Source organism: Myotis brandtii, unplaced genomic scaffold (genome assembly GCF_000412655.1).
Source record: "Myotis brandtii unplaced genomic scaffold, ASM41265v1 scaffold1053, whole genome shotgun sequence".
NCBI lineage: Eukaryota > Metazoa > Chordata > Mammalia > Chiroptera > Vespertilionidae > Myotis > Myotis brandtii.
The window spans coordinates 1,044,102-1,061,535 of NW_005353549.1; the positions used below are offsets into that span (position 1 = coordinate 1,044,102).

Genomic DNA, 17,434 nt, shown 5'->3' on the forward strand with positions numbered 1-17,434 from the left:
GCATTCACTAGAACTGTTTAGTAGAGAAGGGTCATGCATTAGAAATAGTCCTAGAATAAAGGTCTGTCTAGATCCATAAAAGGATTAAGTTGTACTGTAAGTAAATTAATTACCTGCCAAAACAAGACAACTGTTAAAGAAAAATAACATTCAAGACATACGAAGCAGCAGCAGATTTTTTTTTTAACATTTAAGGAACCGTATTCTTTTTTAAAAATTTTTTTTCATTGATTTCAGAGAGGAAGGGAGAGAAATAGAGAGATAGAAAAAGCAATGATGAGAGAGAATCATTGATTGGCTGCCTCCTGCATGTCCCCTACTAGGAGGGGAGGTCAACCCCACAACCCAGGCCTGTGCCCTTGGCCAGAATCAAACCTGGGACCCTTTAGTCCTCAAGCCAACGCTCTATCCACTGAGCCAAACCAGCTAGGGAAAGGAGCAGCAAATTTTAATTCATAGCCTGAAGTCAAATCAGTCAATAGAAGCAGACCCATAAATGACAGAGATGATGGACTTAGTAACCAAGAATTTTAAAAGAACTGTTACAAATATACTCAAGATTCTGAAGAAATATCTAAGCATAATGAGGAGGGGAATAAAACTATTATTGAATTTCAAGAACTAGAAAACACAATTCTGAAATAAATTTAGTAGATGGGTACATCCAAGACTGCAGAAAAAATATAAGCAAATTTGAAAATAATAATATTACAAACTATCAAATCTATTGAAGCACAGAGCAATAAAATGCTAGGAACAATTCCCATGGAATAAAAATAAGACTCTCAACGATCTGTATGATAATATCAAATGGTCTACAGGTAATTGGAGATACATAAAGAGGAAAACAGAAAAATATCTCAAGAAATTGCTAAAAATAAAAATTTTCCAAATTTGATGAAAACTAAAAACTCAGATACAATAAGTTCACCAAACTCTAAGCAAAATAACACAAAGAAACTCACAAGAAGAAGCATTGTGATTAAATTGTTGAAATCCAGTGATAAAGACAAAGTTTTAAAAGCAAGCAAAAACTAGACATTGCATAGAGGAGATCAAAGATAAGAGTAATTACCAATTTTTAACAAGAAACATTGTGAGCAAGAAAATGTGTCAAGCTAAAATTCTATATTCAACCAAAATACTTACAAAAATGGAAATGAAATAGATACTTCTAGATAATCAAAAGCTGAGAGAATTTGAAACTAGCATGCCTGCACTACAATAAGTGACAAAGAAAATTATTTTGGGTTGAAGAAAAATAATATAATATAGATATTAGGATCTACCCAAATAAATAGTAAAAAAAAAAAAAAGGTAAAGTATCAGTATAAAAAAAATGATGTTTTCTTTTTAAAAAATCCGTTTTTCGCATTTTTAAAATTTTATTTAAAAGGCATGTGTACTTCATATCAGTCTTAGAAGATGAACTAGCCCATGTCCTCTTCAACTGGGGTAATTCTGAGAAGTTATTCTGGATGTCAGAATGACTGAGCTGGAGAATGTATGTATCTACAGTTTTAATGCATTACAAATGTGAGCAAATACACTACATTCACTAATGTTCACCATATGCCCTCCTCCCCAATGTTGTTTACAAAACAGCTTATTTGTTTGTGTATATCCTTTTGACTCTGACATCTCTGTCCTTGCTGACCACAGATATTACTGTTCCATTCAGGGCTTTCTACCCCTGCTCCCAGCAGGTGTTCATTTCAGTAACATTTTCTGCCTCCTTGCTCTAATCACTAATGTCTTGTAGCCCAATATGTCTTCTATCAGGCCAAAATAACTGTAAAGAGAAAGTAAAAGTTATGCGGATTTGATAAGTTTGCAGATCTACTAGTATAATGCATAAAATAAGCTTAAATCTTTCTTCTCATATCCAAGAATTTATAGCATAGGGCTTTTTTTCAAGTGACCCTGTATCCCTGTTTTGCAATATACTGTGAATGGCTAACTCCCCTAAGAGACCTCTGATTTGGGTTTTACTGCATTGGCAGAGGAAAACAAAATCTAATAAGTATGCCACCAAGATTAGACTCCACTCTTTAAGCATGATATAAACAATACTGTGACATTTCCCCAACTATAAATAGTCCTTAACTTTGTACCAGACAAATAATGTCAAGAAATAATATTTCTGCTCAACCGTAACACTTGCAAATACAACTGCATATCCTTATCTTCAATTTTGATTGCTTTTAATTTTTTTCTTAATTAATCATTTCCCACTGATATCCCATCAAAGGGATTTAACATGTAAAAACTCAATAGCTCTGCCCACTCAAGTGTTATGTCAGGTCTTCATCATCTCAACCAGAATAACAATGCCATTTTTGTTTTTAGCTAAAAAATTAAACTTGTTTTTGTCTGAAACATTGATGAAATCAACTCATAAAGATGACACTCTTACTTGAGATTACTTATTACATTGTGTTGCAACTCATGAAAAAAGAATGAAGTAAGTTATATAACTGAAAAGTTATACTTAATAATGAGGCATTGTAGATTAAAATAATTTGGTTGCAATAAAATATTTAAATTCTTTCCCACAAGGAAATATAGCACTAGTTGTTAAATAATAAAAAAAACTTAATTTAATAAAATGATAATAAAAATGAGTAACCTAAATAAGATTACCCTAATTGTCCCTAAATCCTTACTGCTCAAAGTGTGACCCATGCATCTTACCAGAGAGTTTATTAGAATCTCAGGCCTAACTGCAGACCCATAGAATTAGAATCTGTGTAACTAGATTCCCAAGTGATTCCTCTGTACATTAAAGTTTGAAAAACATTATAATAAAAAAATCATCTAATTTAAATTGTGGTGCCTACTCAAAATATCAGAATACTAACACCACAAAGCTTCATAAAGTATTCAAAAACATTAACTGATATTTTCACTTTCTAACATCAAAAAGCAAACAAGCATTGATTAATTCCTAACAAAGTTCTGCTTTATTTATTGACATAAGTCACCAAGAATCTATGGTTTTTATAATTTTTAAATTTTTTTATAGGTTCAGATTCCAATTTATTCTGTTTTACACGGTGAACTCCTAATCTCTTTTATGTCAAGGGAAAAAACCAATAAACTAGATTAGAAAGAGTTTGTAGTTTATCACATATCATTAGTAATTCTTTTATTTAAAATCTAAAGTTAATGTGCATTTTCATAACACAAGCAAATATCTCTACTGGATTTTAGAAAACCAAAATATTATTTTGCTTTATTGCTTACAGGATTTGATATAAATGTTTAGCACTAGAAAATATGGTTATGTCTTAGAATGTTCACAGCAGCCAGCACAGAGCTTCAAGAATCCTGAGGAATTTTCTTCCATTCTAAAAGAAGCTGAGGGCTGAAATTGAATCAAGGCAGTGAAGGACTCAGGGCAAGAGTAGTTAGCCAGGCCTGGCTGGTGTGGCTCAGTGGTTGAGCATCGACCTATGAACCAGGAGGTCACGGTTTGATTCCCATTGGGGCACACCATTCTTCTGGAGCTATAAAATGAAACCTCAGAGTCATCTTTTGTTCCTTCCTTTCCATTGCTTACTTTTCTTCTTAGCCCATCCCATTAAATTTACTTCCAAGTTATATACTACATTCTAAACCACATCCACCTCCTTTCCATTCCAAACTCTGTCACATATTCAGGCCCTCATTGCTCCTGACTACACTTTTGTAAGAAAATACTAATTGATCTCACCTCCTAGTTTTCCACATTTCCATCAGTCCTGTTTTGCGCTCGATTAACTTTCCCAAAGCTGTGATCCAAACATGACACCTCCTACTTCTGAAATCTTCAATGATTTGCATGCAAGTCTTCTCATAATGCCTTCCCCACCTTCCTTTCTTAGAGTTTACCTTTCTCCTATGCACCAGCCAAACTGCACTGTTTCTGAGACATATTCTGTGCTTTTCTTTGTGTCTTTGCTTCCAAAGTTGACTCCACTTGGAAAATTCACCTCTTAATCCCCCTGTTTAGATTTTATCCACTCATCTCAGTCCATCTTAATTGTCATAAACTCTTGATTCCTTAAACTGATTTTATCTCTACCCAGTTCAATGCCTCTCAAGAAGTACTATCTACATACCACAATTACAGTGTTTCTTTTGAGCTTTGCATTATAGCTTTTTGTTCATGAGGTGGCTTCAAATATTTGAAAGCCTGTCATGTGGAAGAGAGATTAAACTTGTTCCAATAAATCTCGTGTAGAACCAAGACTAATGACTGTAAGATACAACAGATAGCTTTTAGCTTTATATAGGAAAGAAAATTTTGACATTAAGAGTTCTCCTAATATGGGGCTACCTCAAAACGTAGTATATTCCTTGACATTGCAATGTCCAGGCCAAGATTGAAAAACTGCTTACAAGGAATGTGTTAGAAAAGATAGATGGATTGTACCAGATGGCCAAAAATAGCACCTTACAAGCCAGTGACTTTTTAAAAATTTTACATTTCTAAAGGCACTTTAAAAACCCAACTTAAATATAATCTTGTCATATGTTGGTAAGAAAATAAAGCTTGTTGTGAGTTTATTTTTTTTAATCATACATGAATGTTTATTAAAATAGTGCTGGCAATATGGAAGAGCAGCAGGTCATCCTTTTAATCCACTACTTCTCTCTCAACTCCTCAACATCAGAATAAAAAGAATTCATTGAGAAAACAGACTTAAAAGTTGGGAGTACAGGGAGAGGTCCAAGATGGCGACAGCCTAGGAGGACGCTGAACTCACCCCTTCTGTGAGCAAAATCAAATGCACAGGTATACAGGCAGCAATTACAACTGTGAGACAACCAAACACTGAATGAAACCTGACAACAAACAAGAGGACCAGACCAATAGCGGAGGCTGGAAGGCTGAGGGAGCCCTGCAGGACCTGCCAGAACTTCCTGGGACAGAGTCATAAACACCATTGTTTATGTTCCCTCCACCCAGGGCAGATGAGAGCTCAGTTGAGAATCTTTGGCTTACCTGCATTGCCTGGAGCCTCTTGCCTTTGAAAAAAAAGGAAAGAGCAGGAACAGCAGGGCTTCCCCACACCCAACTGGTCACTCTGCCGAGAGCTGCTCCATCCCAGCAGCCTGGACCCAGAAGACTCAAGGCCCCGGAAGTGCCTGTTAAGGGCCTCACCACACTCACCTGGCCTGCCTGCCAAGAGCTACATCCACCTGGCCTTTTTGCCCAGAGCTGCTCAGGGCTGGCAGGCTAGTGTCACAGGTGCCTTAACTTTCTGCTTTGCTCTAAGCGGCTTCCCCAAACTTCCCTGCACTTACAGCCTGCACAGAAGTCTCTTCTATGTGGGACCACTTTGGGTGCAACAAATCAGAGAGCGACTGTGAAGGAAGACTGGAGAGCCATGGAAGCTCTCCAGGGACTGCGGGGATTCAGATAGTCATATCAAACCCTCTGGCGTCAGATATTTTGGGGTATGCATTATAAAGCTTTGGAAATAGGTTCTCTCCAAGTTTTTTCCCATTTTATTATTCCAAGATTCCAAATGATCTAAAAGAAAGACTGCATAGGAAAGTCTAAATTAGTTTATGAAATTCAACTTCTCCTACCAGTGAATTAGCCTCTGAGGACAAATTATAAGAAGATCCTAAAAGCACAGAAAAAATGGCAGATAAACTTCATTTGAGGCCACAATAATCATTACCATGTATTGGTTGCCAACACTGTATCAGGCACTGAACTCATACTGTGATTTTATTGCCTCATAACTCAAAGTAATCCTATGAGTGGATTCTCTCTTTTTCCAGAGTAGAAAATAAGAGAAAATAAGGCATTTGTCTGAAGTCACAGAGATCTTACTGGCAGGTCCAGAATTTGAATTCAGATCTATCTTTCTCTCCTATTTATGTTCTTGGCATCATAAAATGCTACCTTCCAGAATGGTATCATTTTAGGGCAAATATTCCAACTTCAGAGGAAATACTTCAAAGTCAGTTACCTTACCAAGCAATGAATTCAAGCCCAGCAAGTGTATCTGGAGTCACCGTAACCTAACTGCCATAACCTAGCTGCCAAGTGCTGGGCTAACGTACTGTTAAAGCCAACATTTCTGGTGACTGGTTATAAGAGATGATCATCTCATGTTCGTGAGCATCTGCTGATGGAAACCACTCACAGGTTTCTAGCTCTTCTAGGCACAGATGCAAAGTTTCAGGAAGTTGATTTTCTCCCTTTCCAATCTCTTTATTCTGTATGCCTCTCCCTGGGTAATCAAATTGTAACAGTGGTCACACAATTATGTTAAAGAATTAAGTATTGAACAGTGAAATCTCAGGCAACTACCAGTTAATTAACAAGGTACTAGAAGGAAACACACTTTATTGGAATTCCTGAACTCACATGATTTAGGGAGCCTCATACTCTTCCTTAGAATAACATGTGATATCAAGGTTCTCTTTCCAATAAATAAGAAAATAACTTACAATGCCGTGATTGTTGGAAAAAATATGAATTAAGGTAGGTATTTTTAATTTTCAAAATTAGGAAGGATTCAAACAAAGTGAGAATAAGCTCATTGACCAGAATTCTAGAGCAATGGATGACCCTTTCGAATATTGTAAAGAGATCGTTTTAAGTATGAAATTCTGACTGGTAATTGTAAATATTTGGAGCATGTTACCTATTCAGAAAAGAATCAGATATAGTCTCAAGAAGATCTATACTAAATGGCGAATAATTACATAAAGGAAAATAAGGCAACTTTGGAGGAATTTTGAATCTCAGAAGCTGATGACAGCCATATCTTCCCACAAAACATAACTGATGCATTGCCAGAAATACAAGTAGTAAGCATGGCTCAAAACCAGTGCAGCAGTCCCCATGTTCATTTATGCCTACCTGTATACAAGTAATAGTATCCTATATCATAAAAGCGTAGTATGCAAAATGTCCCCTCGACCAAGAGTTGTCTGGTAGTTCGACCAGGGGGTGGGACTGGCTGGAGTAAGGGAGGGAGTACCTCGACAGCAGCCAGCAGCTGCTAGGGACCCTACCAGTGCACGAATTTCATGCACTGGGCCTCTAATATATAGATAGTGAATTTACTTTTATATGCATAATTAAGCCAGCATGGATATGTTGCTTGAAGTGCATGTGTAACCAGGTAATTACAATGCTTTACTTGTAACCTATAAACTTTTAAATTAACACATATTCTGTTCCTTTCTATATTACTTGATATAGCAGTCTTTATAATGTTTATTGTTTCTTTTAGCTATGAATCTTTATCTCCTCTATGTAACCTTATAAAGTGTTTTAATTAATAAACATTTTTAGAGCCATTTAGGTTTCCAGAAAAATTGAGCAGAAATTGCAAAGATTTCCCATGATATCCTCACATCCCTCCACCCCCACACAGACGACTTTCCCCTATTATCATTAACACTGTGCATTAGTGTGTTATATTTGTTACAGTTGATGAGCCAATATTTTTACGATATTATTAACTGAAGTCCATAGTTCACATTAGGGTTCACTCTTTGCACTGAACATTCCATGAGGTTTGACAAATTTATAATGACATGTATCACCATTATAGTATCAGGAAAAATAGTTTCACTGCCCTAAATACCCCCAACCTACATATTTTAATGGAGCAATCTACCTGTCTCAGCTGGTTATTGGCTTAGCATGACTGATGACATTGCATTCAAGAAGATAACATTTACAAAGTAATGAAGACAAGTCAACAGAACTCAAAATATTGGAAAGGTCAATACCTAATACCAACTCCTGCTGGGAAAACTGCCAACCTGATCAAAATACCATCTTTGGCTTGCGCAAGAGGGAAAAGATGAAGAATGCAACTAACATCTTTGGATATATCACTGTTTGAAATAAGAAATAGACTTTGCCTACTATAACTAAACACAATACCAAGAACTTAACACACAATCATTTTATAACTCCGAAGTTATAAAACCTCATTGGCAGCACTCCATATATAATATAATGTTATCCAAAGGATCTATATTGTTCAAATCATTCTACTGAAAGATGAAGAAATGTTTTAAATAACATTGCAATATTACAGCAACATATACGGAAAAAGCTATCTGTAAGACAATAATGATATAAAAAGTGAATAGGCATGTTCCATATGTGAGGCAGCATTAACTCTTAAAATATAATTAGTAAATTTATTTCTATGAAAATTTTTATATTAAGGAATTCCTTTTTTAAAAAAAGAAAGAAAGAAAGAAAAAGGAATTAGTGATCAATTGTTGCACATTATCATGGTTTGCACTTTTCCAAAAGAAATTCTGATGATTTGGTAAATGACAAAACTACATTAGATTAAGTAAAAGAAAGAAGATTTCTTTCCTTGTGAAAAAATAGTCCTAAACTGAGAGATTGACATTCTGCTAAACAAGGCACTCAGCTCCATTATTTTCTGTTTCCACCTCCAGGCTACTTAACATTACCAGAAAAAGCCACAGAATCTTGTCAGTTGGACTCACTGCAAATATGATTTCTATCATCAACCACACCCTCCACACTTGTTACCTTTCTGAAAAGGTGGCCACAATCCAATTAAAGATTCTCCCGCACCCTCACCACTTGCTCCACCTAATCCCACATCCCAGAGAAACCTATGTTAACTCTTCCACCCCAGTGCCTGCTATACTTGCCTCTCTCTCCTTCTCTGAGATTTGCTCCATCTGCCATCTTCCCTAGTGCATTTTCATTCTATCTCCATGTATCTTTTATCCTAGACCTAAACATTTGATCCAGTTTCTTTAAACTCCACCCAAAAAGCTGCATTTTTTATCTTTCAATTTTCATTGTAGGTTGCATGTACTGAATTTTTTAAAAGCACATAAGTACTTGATCAGGCTAATTATATACTTCATATTATGTATTACCTATTTTATATTAACTTAATTTCTTTTAGAAATTGCCTGAAAATAGGCCAGAAATTCCCATGCCAGGCAGAATAAAAAATGAATGAAGATAGAGAACTCTAAGGATGTTAAATTGAAATGGGACTTCCCATTTTCAACTAAAGTCAACTGAATTGAAAGGGAACTTCCAAAGATTTTCTAAGATATCTTAGAGCAGTGGTTCTCAACCTTCTGGCCCTTTAAATACAGTTCCTCATGTTGTGACCCAACCATAAAATTATTTTCATTGCTACTTCATAACTGTAATGTTGCTACTGTTATGAATTGTAATGTAAATATCTGATATGCAGGATGGTCTTAGGCGACCCCTGTGAAAGGGTCATTTGATGGCCAAAGGGGTCGCGACCCACAGGTTGAGAACCACTGTCTTAGAGAATGTGGATATTTCCTCTAGGCCATAAGGAACCAAATAATACAGAGCCTCTTAAGCCCCGTGAAGGAATATATATATATAGTGTGTGTGTGTGTTATTTTTAAAGCTATGGGGTCTTTAAAATGCTTAAAGCAAGAGAGTAACATAATCAGATTTGCATTTTGACTCTTTGGATATAGTGAACAGATAAAACTTACAACTCTGAAAACTAAGACCAATGGCCTGACCATGAAGATGGAGGCCAATGGCACGGGGCTGAGAAACACAGGCACTGCTAAACCTTGCTGGGCCACTGTGGACGAGCACAGGAAGGTGTCTTCCTCAACCCCACTGCCTCACCCTGGTTGCAAAGCTGGATAGCAGTGCAGGTAGACTTCTGTTGTATGGCTGCCATCTCTCACAGCAGCCAGAGCATTTGCCCCATTCCTGACCATCATCAGCACCTCTCCATTTATACCAAAGAAGGAAATACACCTCTAAGGAGGCAAATGGCAACAAGTTGAAAGGCACTAAAGACGTGCCACATTGTATCCTGGAAGGTAAAACCTCTAGTGGTACAGGACTGAAGTTGCTGAGACAAAGGAATAACTGAGAGCAGTTCTGTCAGGCTCTTTAACTTTTTAGCAAATTTTTAAATTAGACAATGGGCACACATACATGAAGAGACATATACAAGAATGTTCACTGTAAGAGCAAAATGTAGAAATGACACAAATGTATATCCACAGGAAAATGTATGGGGGTGGGGACCTGAAGTAGATTCACACAATTGAATATTATATAGAAGTCAACAAATAAACTATAGCTACAATAATATAAATAAATCTTAGAAATATATGAATGAAAAAATGCAAATATGAGGTTATTTATAATAATAAAAGCATAAAATGCTAATTAGACCTGACAGGTCCAGACAAAGCCGGGGCTTCGAGGGAAGCCTGGGTCCCAGGTGCCAGAGGGGGAAGCCAGTTGCTGGCAGCTGGGGGGAAGGAAGGCCTACTCTTGCACGAATTTCATATATCGGGCCTCTAGTATTCAGCATAATAAGCATGATATTTTGTTATAAAGATAAAAACAACTAAAATCCCATCGCTTTTTGGAGGATATTAAAAAGTGGAGGGTGTTAGGAGAAATGAGCTAAGGAAGACCACTCTTTTGGGGGAGAGAAGGCATAGTGTGCCTGAAAGGGGAGAGGAGCAAGGTAGGGTCTGAACAAAATGGGAGTCTTCAGTGCAGATCTTCATGCCTGTCCCCCTGCCCTTCTCTCTGCCTCTTAGACCCTCAAGTTGTCCATCTGGTCCAGTGAGACTCAGCCACCAACTAGAAACAAATAAGAAAATGGGGGAAATAAGGCATTGTTGTTTAAAAATAAAACAACACAGGCCTGGTTGGTGTGGCTTAGTGGTTGATCTTCAACCTATGAACCAGGAGGTCATGGTTTGATTCCTGGTCAGGGCACATGCCCAGGTTACAAGCTCAATCCCCAGTAGGGGGCATGCAGGAGGCATCAATCAATAATTCCCTCATCATTGATGTTCCTCTCTCTCCCTCTTCTGTCCTCTCTGAAATCAATAAAAATATTTTTAAAAAGAAAAAATCTACACTAATAAAAGAGAAACATGCAAATTGGTGTCACTCCACTATGCCCACCAGCCAATCAGATGAGTATGCAAATTAACCCAACAAAGATGGCGGTTAATTTGCATACGCAGGCACGGAGCGAAGACTGAAGGCTCTGGCCCAAGTGAAGAAGGAAGACTGAAGACTGAAGCCAAGCAGCCACGGAGCTGGAGGCTTGGGCTGCCCCCGGCGACGGAGGAAGCCAAGCTTCCAGCCCGCCCTAGCCGCTACTCAAGGAAGAGAACAACATGCAGGTGCAGCCAGGAGCCTGAGAGATCAACATAGAGGGGTGCCTGCTCCAAGCCCCCAGCAGACACACACACTCACACACACATAAGGCAACTGCTCTGAGCCTCTGTGGCATGGCTAGGGGCAGGCCCCAGTGGACACACACACACACGCACACACAAGGGGCAACTGCTCTGAGCCTCTGTGGCGTGGCTGGGGGCAGGCCCCCAGCAGACACACACACACACACACACACACACACACAGGGCACCTGCTCCGAGCCTCTGTGGCATGGCTGGGGGCAGTCACCAGTGGACACACACACACACACACACACAGGATGCCTTCTCTGAGCCTCTGCTGCCAGACTGTGGCTTAGGACATCATTAGGACATCCACTGAGGGCTCCTGGACTGTGAGAGGGGGCAGGCTGGGCTGAGGGACCCCCATCCCCCAGTGCATGAATTTCGTGCACTGGGCCTCTAGTATATAATAATCTACCTTTCTAAAGCTAGCATTTAACACTTGTCGGTTTTAAATAGTAAACTGTGTCTAGTCCAGTGAAATATTGTACTGCATAGGCTCAGATGAAGTCTTTTGGTTATTTTCTGTTTCTTCACCTAATAAATTAGTCAGATACATTGATAATTCATAAAGGTACTAATGTAATATAAATGCTGTTTGGAGCCCTGATATTATACATTATAGACTCAATGATGTTTTATTTATAAACTGTGGATTAGTTTATTCCTTCCCCAAACTCAAATAAATACAGAAATAAAAATAAACTCCATATATTGACTCTTACTTAAATTATGAGTCTGGCATAGTTGAAAATGTTTTCCTTGGAAGAAAAGAACGATATGGAGGTGAAGGAAGAACAATTTTGGATAGTGAAACCAGAAATTAATTACTCTAAGTAGGAATTCTTCAAATTATTTTACAAGTAAGTGGTTGTGACATGTTCATTTAGCAGAAAACATTGTGATCAGTGGTAAAAGTAAGAGAAAGGAAAAAGAAAATTTTTCTCTCAGTGCCATATTTTGAAAAGAACATAACCCACTGGACAGTTTGTAAAATGTTTTAACTTATTATCTCAATTGTAGTAATGGTGGCAGCAACAAGTAATAGTCTAGCATCAAAAGGTAGTGATGGGACGGGAAAGCCAACTGACCACTCAGATGGACTTCTCCGGGAACTGGCATCATCCTGGCGTGGTTGTCGTCAAAGTGGGTGCCACTTTTGGAAGGAAGGGTGGAGAAGATGCTGGAAAGGCAGACTGGGACCCTGGAGTTTTGTCAGGCTAAGGAGATTTTACTTTATCCTGATACAAACTGATGTCCGTTTACAGGAGGACAAGCAAACCCTCTTGCGATGCTTTCACATGTGTTCATACCCTTATGTCCAACCACGGATGTTGAAAGTCAAAATGCAGGGAGACAGAATTTCAAACATAGTACAGCAATTCATTCAAGTGCTTGTGCACAAACTTTGGTACTTCTTTAAGTTTTCATATTCACAACTTCTGTTACTAGCACTGCTTTTTTTAACCTGCCCTTGTTTTCCTCTTAACATTTAGCATTCTCCTTTGCCTAATCATCCCAGATCAAAAGAAGAATATCCAACAAAGAAGTGAGATTTCTGCTGGTCCTCTTGATGGACAAGTGCTAGATTTTCATGGGCCACTAATGGCTTATCGGTGTGCATAGCAAAACAGAAGTGGTCTCATGCTGCCTTTGAATATACTGCAGCTTCATTTTCCCAATGTCTGGGTTTGTTATTAATAACACCTTAAGATGTTGAGTGGGAGGGAAAAAATAGATCAGGAATCCAATCCAATTTGAATACCTCAACTTATATTCCTTCTTCATCCTTAACTATTGAGGCAACATTGGGTAATCTCCTTGACTAATTTGAAGTAAATCCTATCTAATAAAGAGGTAATATGCAAATTGGCCATCACTCCAACACACAAGATGGCCGCCCCATGTGGACACAAGATGGCCAGCAGGGGAGGGCAGTTGTGGGTGATCAGGCCAGCAGGGGAGAGCAGTTGGGGGGGGACCAGGCCTGCAAAGGAGGACAGTTGGGGGGTACCCAGGCCTGCAGGGGAGGGCAGTTAGGGCTGACCAGGCCAGCAGGGGAGGGCAGTTAGGGCTGACCAGGCCAGCAGGGGAGGGCAGTTAGGGCTGACCAGGCCAGCAGGGGAGGGCAGTTAGGGCTGACCAGGCCAGCAGGGGAGGGCAGTTAGGGCTGACCAGGCCAGCAGGGGAGGGCAGTTAGGGCTGACCAGGCCAGCAGGGGAGGGCAGTTAGGGGCAATCAGGCAGGCAGGCAAGCAAGCGGTTGGGTGCCAGCAGTCCTGGATTGTGAGAGGGATGTCCGACTCCCTCGAGGGGTCCAGATTGGAGGGGGTGTAGGCTGGGCTGAGGGACACACACCCACCCCCATGCATGAAGTTTGTGCACCGAGCCTCTAGTCCAGCGGTTCTCAACCTGTGGGTCGTGACCCCTTTGGTGGTTGAACGACCCTTTCACAGGGGTCGCCTAAGACCATCCTGCATATCAGATGTTTACATTATGATTCATAACAGTAGCAAAATTATAGTTATGAAGTAGCAATGAAAATAATTTTATGGTTGGGGTCACAACATGAGGAACTGTATTTAAAGGGCCAGAAGGTTGAGAACCACTGCTCTAGTCTGTTAAATAAGAATCATGATGATACTTAGATTTATGAACATCAGGGGTTCTTACATGCAGATAGAACATAAGATCTATATAAAAGCACCCTGTAACATGCATGGTGATATAATTATTAGGTAATTTGGTAAATGCATTACCCCTCATCTATGATGGGAATCCATAAGAAAGACATGCATTTTGAGCTATTTGTCTGGCGGTAATGTTTCAGTCATTGTCCTCCCACATTGTCCAGTCTGCCTCTTGAATGGCCAGAGTTAGAGGTATAATCTGTATGGTAGACCAGTCTCCTTGTGAAACTGTGAAGCCCAGATGGTGGACTCAGGCAGCTGTGAACTCAGCACAATGTTCCCCAGGCACTGACTCCTAGAGGACCATGTGATGATGGAAAGTGCAGTAATTCAGGCTCTCTCAGTCTTACTGGAGATTCCAAAGGTGGTGTGATCCTTGATTCACTCAAGTCTAGTAACATAATAACCTTCACATTTGTATAGCACATGCCAGTTTCCAGCAACTTTATCATCTCCTTTGATTCTCAAAACAATTCTGGAAAATGTCAACTTATTATAACTATTCTCATTCTATATAATAAAGAGGTAATATGCAAATTAACCCTCACACTCTCACAGGATGGCTGCCTATGACCAGGCCGGCAGGGGAGTTAGTGAGGGACGACCAAATGACTGAACAGCAGGCTGCGTGGGGCGACCAGGCCGGTGGGGGGGCCATGAGGGGTGACCAGGCTGGCAGGAGGGGGGCAGTTTGGGGCGACCAGGCCAGCGGGGGGGGCAGTAAGGGGTGACCAGGCCGACGGCGGGGGCGCAGTTAGGAGCAACCAGACCGGCAGGGAGGGGGCAGTTAGGGGCAATCAGGCAGGCAGGCAGGTAAGCGATTAGGAGGCAGTGGTCCAGGATTGTGAGAGGGATGTCCGACTGGGGATAGGGCCTAAACTGGCAGTTGGACATCTCCCAAGGTGTGCCGGATTGGAGAGGATGCAGGCTGGGCTGAGGGGACACACCCCCCGCATGCACGAATTTTGTGCACCGGGCCTCTAGTGTTATAAATAAGAAAGCTGAGGCTGAGGTTAGGTATGTGACTTGCCCAAAGTCACCCAGCTTGTAAATAGCAGAACTAAGAACCAGACCCAGGCATTTTGAATTCAGGTCCCTATTTCTACCTCAATGCCCATACTTCAGAAACTTCAACCACTTTCTGTCTTGAGAAAAAAGAGAAAAAAAGAAGTCATATGAATTTTGGATAAATACCACTTGATAGAACCAATAATTGAAGACACTGAATTCATAGCATTGTCTCAGAGGTGTCAAAGGGACTCTATGTCTTAGGAAATACTGTATTCAGTGGAAATTAAGAGGAAATGCCTTACTTCCTCACAGAACAATAGCAATCCCCACTTGAGGAGCAGTGGTGATCTTGTTAGCTGTTACAATGTCAAATCTTAACAACTTGCCTGGTGGTCTGAATCCTTGGGTCTCTGAAAGTAACAGCATAGTGTCCCCCTTCCTGATTATGGTCACTCTCAGTGGGAGTATCTGCAATAGGTTGGCCACATTGGAGGGGGGGAAGCATTAACCCTTATTTAATACCTGTCATTGCCATGTGTTTTGTTTGTGTGATACTCATAATAAGGAAATGTAGATTCAGAAAGATGAGTAACTTGCTTAAAGTCACTCTTCTGGCAAGTGGCACACCCAGAATTCAAAACCAAGTCTTTCAGACTCCAAAGTCCATGATTTTTGTACTATAACTACCTCCCAAACTCATGAAGCAACAAGTTAGTCCTTAATTCTGGGAACTTCCTTGAGACCCTTCTCAATTTATAGATCCATAATAAACCTCGAGATTAGGCATATGAGTCCTAAAAATGGCCCTTCTTTGATCATTTCTAATCACTTCACAACCTTCTTTATCAGGTATTATAACCAACTCAGTTTTGCGTGTGAAGAATTCAAGGGTCAGAGGCAAAATGTAGTATGTCCCCCCACAGCACACTTCTGCGTGCCACCACACCTACTCTTGGTCTCCCACAATCTACTCAAATGGCTCTTTCTTCCCCCAACACTTGCCTGTTTCTCATGTCAGCAGCAAGCTAAAATAAATAGTTTTGTGGTGTTCAAAAACAGTTTTCTTAATAGATTCCATTTTTAGTTCAGCTGACTTGTTTTTAACTAAAAGAATGTTTTGCATTTGCACTGGGCTTGGAGGAAATGTTATAGCAAAGATTTTGCTTTTATGAAATGAAAATAAGTTAATTTGTATTTAATATCGTGTTTCTGACAAATACAAAACGAAAGGCAGATCCTAAGTCTTTGGAGAAAAAAGTAACAGCTGAAGTCATCAATAGTTCAGGCAATAACAGGATGGATCCCCCAAAGGAAAAACATATAATCAGGTATCCTCTTTTGTTTGTGTGCCTACCTTAATAAATCACATGTTTAGATTACTACCAAACACTCCCCCCCAAAAAAAACCCACCCAAATAATTACATAAATTTAATAGGCTCTCACTGATCTATTTGGTTTTATAAATCACATTCAGGTTGATTGTGCTTTGCTTTGTTTTATTGGGATAAGCAGAAAGTGGTTTATCACAAACAAACTACAAATCTTGAAGGAAAAAGGACTGAATCGCTAAATACTTAGATTTTCCCCAAAATCTCATTCAATGCAGAAAATTTCAGTCATTTGTGTGCCTTAAAAATGAAAGAGCCTTTACACGTACACTCCATCCCCAAGATATATTCAGATAGAGGAGAGATGGTCATTTGGATATTCTAAAGGGATTTAAGCATCTGATAGAGGACTGAAAGTCCCTTTTCAATCCACAATCCATGAAATTCTGTGAAATAAGTAAAATTTCATTTTGTAAAAATATGCATGCCACAATTTTAGTAACATTTTTAATTGTCTATCTTTAGAAAAATAGTTTGTTTGATTTAAAATAACCATACTGAGGCCCTCACAGCTGTGGCCACATATGGGACCAAGACAGGATTTAAAGCAGCTGAGAATTATAGTCTTATTTTATTTCAAGGGGATCAATTTGATTCTAGATGGCATATACCCTACACCCATCCTATAAAGCATCATATTTAAAAACATTGCATTTTTCTGGGAACATGAAAATAGAAATAAGATCCCTGTTCCTTCTTTTCCCTGAAGTGTCAACACATTCACTGTTGCCAGCATTAACGACAATTTAGCAGCAGGTTCAATACTGCAGCATTTTTGACAATGAGAGGTGCTCAATATTGGAAGAGAGAGCAAGAAAGGTGATGGAATTTTTTATCTAGAAAGGTCATCTATGTATAGTGTGGGGAGGTGTAAAGTTAGAGTAGTGGACTGAATGACCTCCCAAGAACCACCCCCACCCTAACCAGTTTGGCTCAGTGGATAGAGTGTCGGCCTACAGACTGAAAGGTCCCAGGTTCGATTCTGGTCAAGGGCATGTACCTTGGTTGCAGGCACATTCCCAGTAGGGAGTGTGCAGGAGGCAGCTGAATCGATGTTTCTAACTCTCTATCCCTCTCCCTTCCTCTCTGTAAAAAATCAATAAAGTA

The 17,434-nt window shown here is 39.5% G+C and overlaps 1 pseudogene; it reads left to right on the plus strand.

The window, feature by feature from the left end:
• Positions 1-12,263: 12,263 nt before the first annotated feature.
• The window catches only part of LOC106726251, a 9,880-nt pseudogene continuing 4,709 nt past the window's right edge, over positions 12,264-17,434 (plus strand).